This window comes from Python bivittatus, unplaced genomic scaffold (assembly GCF_059951505.1).
Source record: "Python bivittatus isolate LINGU-HERP-01145 unplaced genomic scaffold, Pbiv_v1 ctg000080_np1212, whole genome shotgun sequence".
NCBI classification, from domain to species: Eukaryota; Metazoa; Chordata; class Lepidosauria; order Squamata; family Pythonidae; genus Python; species Python bivittatus.
Window position 1 is genome coordinate 28,740,758 of NW_028277035.1, and position 8,835 is coordinate 28,749,592.

Genomic DNA, 8,835 nt, shown 5'->3' on the forward strand with positions numbered 1-8,835 from the left:
AAAGTGTTTGTTGTACAATAACAATTTCGGTCTTAAGATGATTCTTAGTGTTAAGTAACATACATGGATTGAGAAGATCCAGGATTGTGTCCCCACATGATCACAGAAAAGCCTCATGGAAGATAGATGATAAATAGATGATGATGATGATGATGGTGGTGATGATGATGATGATGATGATAATCCGTTCCTTCGAGCTTTCAGAAAAAAATGGCAGAATATATATGCAGCATTGAATGAATGTTGAACAGAAGCTTTCTAAAATGTGGATATACATGCATCAGTGAGAACAATCCAAGTGAAGCCTTTTCTGGCACTGAAAAAACTAAACTCAAGAAAGACTATGGCCAAAAGCAGGACTAATGCAACCGCTACTTAATATAGTAGGATGGAGGAATTGTTGCCAATTACAGTTATACTTCCCCCCTCTATCCCCACGAACTAACCATTACGTCCTCAAATTATAACAAATATGTTTTTACTGCCATGGCAAATATTCTTCCTGTTTGGGTTCTGCTTTGTGCTGTCCGCGATGAGTAAGGGTCTCTTCTTGCTTTTTAATTGCTGCCATGTGGTTCTGACACATAATGCCTCTGCAGCTGCAGGCTTTCTAGATGAGCCACATGGCTCACTTCAGCTCAAATGCTGGATCCCTTTCAAAAGAGAACACAGGCTTTATCCAGACTTAATATAACACCAGTCTACAACGTTTCCAGGTTGCATAATATGCTTTAGTGGATATTATGATATCACAAAGCAGTGTCATCAGTTCTTTACTGGAATTCCTGTGGTTATTCAGTTAATAAAAGCCAGTGAATGTAATAGCAATTCTATTAAGACTTAGAAGTTAACATTTATTAAACTTTGTTTTGTAACAAATAGGCCTTCTTCCCCTATCTCTCTGCTATATGCATAGTAAACGCCAATTTGGTCAGTATGTTGAAAAGAATGGATGTGGGGATTTTAATATTGACCAGATACATATCCGTTCCTGCTTTCTCTCATGTTTTTCAAACTGTATTTTAGGACTCAAGAATTTTGGGCTACTACTATTACTGGCTAGTTCCAGGGGTTGGTAAAAAAAATCAACAAAATAAGAATGCTTTATGAAAAGAATAGAACTTGTTGACCAGCTTTATTCTGGCCTTTTCACACAGTTGTATCTAACGTTTGATGACTTTGCAGGATAAAGTGATTCTGTGAGTACACTAAGATTACACAACGTGTTTACCCGCCATTAACTTAACAAGGCTTTACTCAAGTCTCCAAATTTTCTAGTTTACATGTCATGCTGAATCATCAACTACAAGGATAGGGTTGGGTACAGGCTAAAGACTGTATTGTTGGCTCATTTACAATACAACATATCTCGTGACTAAGTTATCAGAAACTTCATGTGAACTTTCAGATCATTTCAATTGTAAGGGCTTTCAGCGGAGCCTGATGCATTCAGCTAGGAGTCATCTAGTAATGTGCAAGAATAATATATTAAACTGTCCTTCTTTTTTGAGGCATTACAATGGATGGAATGATTGCTAATTAAGACCTGATGTTTTACAGCAATAAGTTGGGAAAGAGAACAGGATCATAGAAAAGGTGGACATTTGGGGAAGAGAAGTCCTGCTTCTGGATAGAAATATCCCCAATATCAGTGGTCTTTTCTGTGCAAGGTATATCACGTGTCTCTGTCTCCTTCTGCAACCAGAAAAAGAGAATTTATGCAGACTGGAGCCTGGTGCTTGCTGGTATTCCAGCAGAAGTACTGGCCAACATAGGCTCTGGCTAGCTTTGGCCAACCAGGACCTTTCTCCCAGGAAGGTTAGTTTTGTTTCTGACTTTTATTAACTGGATTTTAATATTATGCCTGAACCATAATCTGTGGAAGATTCTCATTTTGAGAACTTGAAACAAGCCAGCCACAGTCTGAAGTAACTTTGTTTAAATTAAATTGAACTACAGCTTGTTTGACTTGACTGAAACAGCAAGCTGGAGTCAATTTTTAAAAACCACTGAGCCTGTGCAAGAAGAGGAAAGAATACAGGTATGCAAGACAGAAGCTCATTGTTCTTCACTCCTATCAAGATAAAAACTGGCTTATTCTAACATTTGAGGGCAGCTGGGTTCACACATTGCATTAAGGTTGCAAGCTGTATAGGTAGCTGTACTTGTATTCATTCAAACATATAAGACAGTTTTCCTTCAATCCACCATCTTGTTTGTGGCTTAATGCAAAGAGGAATCCAGCCATTGTGATTTGTAGCAGGAGTTAATGCCTTAGTATGAAGTATAAAACCAGCCATCATACTTCTGAATTAGCAAATCATGACTTAAAAAATCATAACTTAGTCCAACATGGGAACCCAGTTTTTGTGTACATCTTTAGGATTTTTTAAAATCTGAATTAGAACAGACCTGTCTAGGGCCTGGGTATTGCCCCTTCCTTGAGGCAGTCACTCACATCCAGGTCATCTCATAGCTTAACTACTGCAAGATGCTCTACGTGGAGCTGCCCTTGAAGACCAGCCAGAAGCGTCTTTAAATGGTCCAGAATGCAGCAGTGTAGGCTGTGACGGACATGCCTTAGTATGCCCATGTAGCAACTCTGCTTTGTGAGCTGCACTGGTTGCCAGTTTGCTTCTGGGTATGATTTAAGGTGTTGGTCACTACCATATGGCATAGAGCCTGGTTACTTGAGGAACTGCCTGTCTCCCATAGTATCTGCCCAACCGGTTTGATCTGGCAGGGTTGGCACGCTCCAGGTTCCTTCGATTACACTTTGCTACCTATTGGTACTCTGGAACTGAACCTTCTCTGTAGCCTGCCTCTGGAATGAGGTTCCCTTTGAGATCCAAATGGTCCCCACCCTACTGGTGTTTTGAAGGGGCTTGAAGACCTGGCTCTTCTCCCAGGCCTTTAGCAAGGGTGAGTGGAGCCCCCTTGGATTCTTTTTTCCATTCCAGTCCAATTCTATCCTTGCTATTTTTTATTTCCTATTTTTGGTTTTGGTTGTATTTAAAAACAAATTTTTTTTTTTTTACTTGCCAAGCACCCAGAGGGTTTAGGAATTGGGCAGCATACAAATCTAGTAATAAATAATAAATACATCATTATTGAATAATGTAAAAAAGGCTACCACCTTATGACTAAATAAACTATTTGTATGTGATGTACAATTATATAAGTGTAAGTACTACTGAACTGTAAAGATAGGTTTGTCTTAAAGAGACATAAATACATCTATTACAATATTCATGGAAGAATTCAGATATCTTGACACAAAATATATAAAATTTCCAAATGAAAAATGTTTTGTCCGTATGCAACTTAGCTCTTCAGTACCTCTTTCTCATTGCTTTAGGAAGGAAGCGTTCATGCTATCTTTGGTGTTACTGAAAGTTCAAATAAGGTAACAAATAAGAACTTTCCACTTAATACAGAACATTACCTTTTTTTATTCCTTAAATCTAACAGTTCTGGAACCTCTATCCAGGAATGAGTTTCTCATCCAAGAATAGAAACAAGTGACATTAGAAGCATCTATAAGACCGTTCATGTCCAGGCCCTGATGGCTGTGTAGCCATGGTTAACTGAGCTGTGGTTTTCAAAATTAACCCAATTGTTTCAGTCTGCATCACACTCTGGGCCATGAATTAATTACAAGGACTAGATTTACCTCATTTTAACCTAAAAGATGAGCAATACTAATTTTTCAGCAGTTTTTTCATTGTTTAGCAGTCAACAGTTTTTTTTGGATAGAATATTGTGTTATATCACTGACAATAACTTCAGTATCAGAACTGATGTATTAGTTCCAGAGAACATTAGGGATTAGTGATCAAGACTGAAAATACAGTTTGACCCTTTCTAGTGCTTACTTTAATTTGAACCTTGAACTCTGGATAGACCAAGGTGCTGAGTTGTTTAATGCTGTAATTCAGCATTTCTCAATCTCAGCCACTTTAAGATGTGCAGATTTCTGTTCAACCATCCCTTCCCATCTTCTGTAGAGAAGGGTGAGATTAAGGATAATGATAAAAAGCAGTAATATGTTTTTTCCTTTTATCCAGTTTATAAAGAAAATCTGTGCAACTAAGTCAGAGGGAGGTTGATGCCCATTGCCTTTCTTTTCTGCCTGGCCTTTTTTCCTCTTAACTAGTATTATTTAACAGCTTGACATGATAAAGAGCGAGCCAATGACATAGCAGGTTGGAATGCAGGCAGGACAGAGCAGGGTTGTAATTTATAGTAGCCACCTACAGATTTTAATCCAAGACAGCCCAGACATAACAGAGGTTATTCCTGAGAACTCACTATTTGCCAGAGCAACAGCTGCTGTAATGCAGGTTTTGCCCCACCCCTTCACTAAAAAATATACACAGAGCAACCTTGACTTTAGGGACCGTTTTGTGTGGCATGTTTGTGCATGTGTATTAAATCACACAGATAGAAAGGATGGAAGATAGAAAGGAAGTAGACAAAAGACCGGCCTTCTGCAAGCTATCAGACAAATGACTAGTGTCTAACTTGATGCTCTCCAGGTTTTTGACCTGATGCCCTCCATTTTTGGATATGCAATCTATAGTAAAGGTAGGCAACACCCTCTGGTTCTTTGGGGTGATTATTTCCAGAAGTCCTTTCCAGCATGGCCTGGGATATGGGAATTGAAGTCCAAAGCATTTAGAGGCCACCAGAAGGTCTAGCCGTGTCTGACCACATTAGCCACTTACTGCCTTAAAATAGAATGTGGGGCTACATCTTTTGGTGGTGGAGAAGCTTTCAATGATTCTTATCTCAGGGTAACCACATCAGTAGTTTCTAAATAAAACAAGGTGATATGCTTGAGCAGTAAAACTTCAACATTTTCAGTGCACCCCAAGATTTCTATTTATAAATCCAGTAGTTGCACCAATGTCCTTTTTAATGAGCCAAGGACATTAGGACAAAAAGAAAGCTTAGAAGCCAGGGATGGATTGTGACCATGTACTAAAAACATGTATCCTAAACATGGAATTCTCTTCTAGATAATTTAATGAAGTTCAGAGCCTTTCAAACATCACAAGACTTTCATTTTTCTTGTCGAAGGAAGAGGTGACACTGCAGTGGCTTTTGGGGAGGTAGAAAACCCTATGCTGGTTTTTTTTTTTTTTTACTTCATATAGTCACCATAGTTAACTACCTTTCTCCTGCACAGCTTCTCAAAGGTTTATGCAGAGTTCAACTTCTGCTTTTCAAAATATATGTTTATTCTTCTGACACTTCCTCAGGAAGTAAACGTGCAGTCAAAAGCTCCATTTGTTTTTAATCAGTTCAACCCGACACTTTTATTAGGGCTAAGACTGTCTTTCACATCCTGGAGTACAGTTCCCACAGCACCTTACAGCGTTAAGGTGATGAAAACATAGTCCAAGACGTCTAAAAGGCAGCAGACTGAGGAAGTTTGAGCATTAGCCATGTTGAGTGGAGGGATGATGATGATGATGATGAATTAAATTTATTACAGCTGCTACTCCAGAGGACAGATTGGAGATCAATACATCTGGAGAGAATCAGATCAGGAAGGTTAAGCAAAACAGTCATCAAGTAATGTGGAATCTTTCATATGTACCATGACTCTTTTACAGCCTGTGTGTTAAACATCTGCACACAAATCAGGTGCTGTTGGGGCTGATGAAGAGGCTCTGTTTGCATTTTATCCCACGGCTCTTTTTCACACTAAGGGCCCAGCAAACGGTGTCCTTATCTATAGTGTACAGAGCACCGCTTTGCTTTCCTCCCCTCCTCTCCCACCAGGCATCACCTGCTGGCTGGAAAACATCCACCGGTCAGTGTCCTTAACATGGGCAGGGGCTGAAGGAGTAGGAAAGCTTTGGTAGACAGCCAGATAGTCTGAAGGCTGCAAATTCTGACATTCACAGCCAACTAGCCTCTGTGCCAGACAGGCTCAGACAGAATCCACATCCATGAAGAGGCAGGGCTCTTAGCCACATACAGAGGCATTACCCCAGTCCCATCTTCTGCTGGAGATAAGAGATTTTGGAGTTATTTTAAAATCAAGAGGCAGTAATCAAGGATACAACTCAAGCAGAAAAGTGTAGATTGAATCTGGAGAAGAGTAGGTTTACCACTGTCACAGTGGCCTCTGATTTAAACTTTCTCGCACACACACCCAACTGAAGAAAGCAGCAGAATTTTTGCTTCAGGAAATAGCTGCTTTGGTAGAAGTAGGTAAGCAGTGTAACCAAGAAATCGTGTTAGTTTTTTTTTTCTTTTCCTGTTTGGTGGTCAGTCAAATCTAATTCTTTTTTATTTGTCTGTACAAGTTCAGGAACTGTATGTAATCTCCCGCTTTCTATTCAGATCTCAGGCTGTGCTTAAAGAAATAATATTGTTTTTTAACTACTCTTGTAATTTGTAATATAATTTGGAAACCTTTTCACAACATCTCTTCCAAAATACGAGCTAAAATTGCCCTGTTTGTAGCAGACCATCACCGTTTTGTGATCTGCCTGGAGCACTGAATTTTCTGTGGTTCCTTTCTTTTAATCAGATACTGTATCACAATCTGGACAGCTCTGGGATTTCAGCCCTTTTGGAAGATGAGTGTCCTGGATGAACGCATTCAAAGAGAGCCATGATCGCGGCTGATAATTGAGTTCAGCACTTTTCTGCAACAGCACTGTGCAGCTCCCATGGCCACCACTGGTCAGCAGTTATTCAGGCTGATTTAGGTTGATAAACCTGTGATGCTGGCACACCTAGGGATGATCTAGGCTGCTTTATGGGTTGTGGATTAGATGATGGTTATGTCATGAGGACATGGCAGAAAAAAGACATTGCTGAGGCATATCGGCACCACAATTAGATGCAGGTGAAGAAAAAGCATAATCATAAATGAAATGTGGGTGGATGCATATGTAAATTTGGTGCAAAGCATTCTGGGATGAATGAGAAATGGCTACTATAGAAGGATTACTCTCTCTTTTTTTTCCTGCACTAATTGGAAAGCATCCAGAATCATGTTGCCAAAATGGCCACTGAACTTTTAGGTGGTGGGATTTTTACTTGTTTCTGAAAGATTTGGGAAATTTTGAACATGAGAATGGAATGCAAGGTCACTATAACTCACTCCAATACTTACACTCCAAATCTCCTGAAATTTCTCCTACTCCAGGTTTATGTGCGAGATTTCTGGAGGAAATAGCTATGAGGAGGCAAAGAGATGGAGAAAGAGGTCTAATGGGATGGTATCCTATTGACTACTGTGAAAGGTCCAGACTGGCCCTCAAAATCACTGAGCTTGCAAGATTGTTTGAAGAATAAAATAATCAAGTCCCATATTTGCGCTTGGTGGCTGAACAGGATGCAAATCACACAAGCAGATTAGCAATTTCCTTTCTACAACCTGCTCATGTAAAAATGAATAATATAGCATGCAGCTAAAAAAAATAATAAATGCCACACTTATGACAGAAAAGATGAGTCTTCACCAATGAAGGACTTTGCTTTGCCTGCTAACCTGCACGTAGTGTTAAAAAAACACAAGAGGGTAACAGAAGTTTGTTGTTAAAAATGAAACACACCTCTTATCCTTTTGCACACTTGTAGCTGTGCAGAATGTGGACTGAGCAAAGCAATACTCTGACACTTATTATTGGGTTTTAAGTTTGTTTGAACATTTTGCCCTGATTTCTGGCTTTTCCCATTTCTCTCTGAAACAATGTAAATTCATAATGTGTGGTATCTCCATTCTGATTCTTTCCTGTGCTGTATTATTGGGAGTATAATAAAATATTCTTTGTTCTTTTGGGGATAAGGAAATTGGCAGCTCTTCACTTCCAGGGCAGAAATGGTGAACTGAAGACAGCTCCCCTAAAACTAGAGCTGACGACCATGGCGGAATGAAGAGCTGGCAAGCAAACCAGCTCTTCATAATTCTTCTCCAGACAAGGAGAGGACTTGAGATTGCCCACAAGTGCTCCAGACAGTTGCTCCTCATGAGGAGACTGCAAGACAGTGGTCTTCAGTGGGTTTAGAACTCTGGGAGACAAGGGAATAGCCATCTTGCTCAAACTGTGGTTGGCACCTTCAAAAAGGACACTGGGTTTGCATACTTCCTTTTCTAATCACTTTTGGATATTGCTTGTTAACTGCTTTTCAGCTATTAGGAATTTTGGATCTACAGGTTTTACAGCACCAGGTGAGTTTCCTTCAATCCTTAGCGAAAGAAGTTTTAAATACAAATTTAAGGACTTTAATATATATATATATATTCGGATAAACAGCAAAAGGGTGATTAGAACTTTGATTTTGGAAAGTTACAAATGGATGAAGAGTCCAGATAGATTTGAAATAAGATTTTGGAATTAATTATAAGAATCCTTGTATGATTCCCAATCCTTCCCATGGGAAAATGCTTTTGTTTTCAGTTCTCTAAAAAAAACATGATAGGATGAGACTTTGAAGATTGGACACTAGAAGGAACTAGAAGGAACTAAAGATTACAATTAAAGGAGAAGAACACTTACATTTGACTTACTAATGCAGAATAGACCACAATATCTTAACATTGGACATATTGAAGGATATTTTTGAACAATGGACCCAAAAGGGGGAGATGGGCAACATATAAATTTAATAATAAATAAATAAAAATAATAAAGTTAATTTTAAGAATGTTTGCCTCTACAGATAGACTGTGTTTAAAAGATGTTATGGAAGAGGAACAATTTTTACCTGACAAGATTGAGGCTGATCTGAAAGTGGATTTAAAAATGACAGACTACAAGAATGATATGGAAAAAGATACTGCACTTGACATACAAATGAAACCAGCTG

At 39.0% G+C, this 8,835-nt stretch overlaps 1 long non-coding RNA gene across 1 annotated transcript in view; it reads right to left on the minus strand.

Annotated features, from left to right (window-relative positions):
• LOC112541782 (uncharacterized) overlaps window positions 1–8,237 on the minus strand; it is a 48,835-nt gene extending 40,598 nt beyond the window's left edge. Inside the window, exon 1 of the long non-coding RNA XR_003085726.2 lies at window positions 64–8,237. This is a non-coding gene — a long non-coding RNA (uncharacterized LOC112541782). The remainder of the gene's footprint in view (window positions 1–63) is intronic.
• Between the last annotated feature and the right edge of the window lie 598 nt (window positions 8,238–8,835).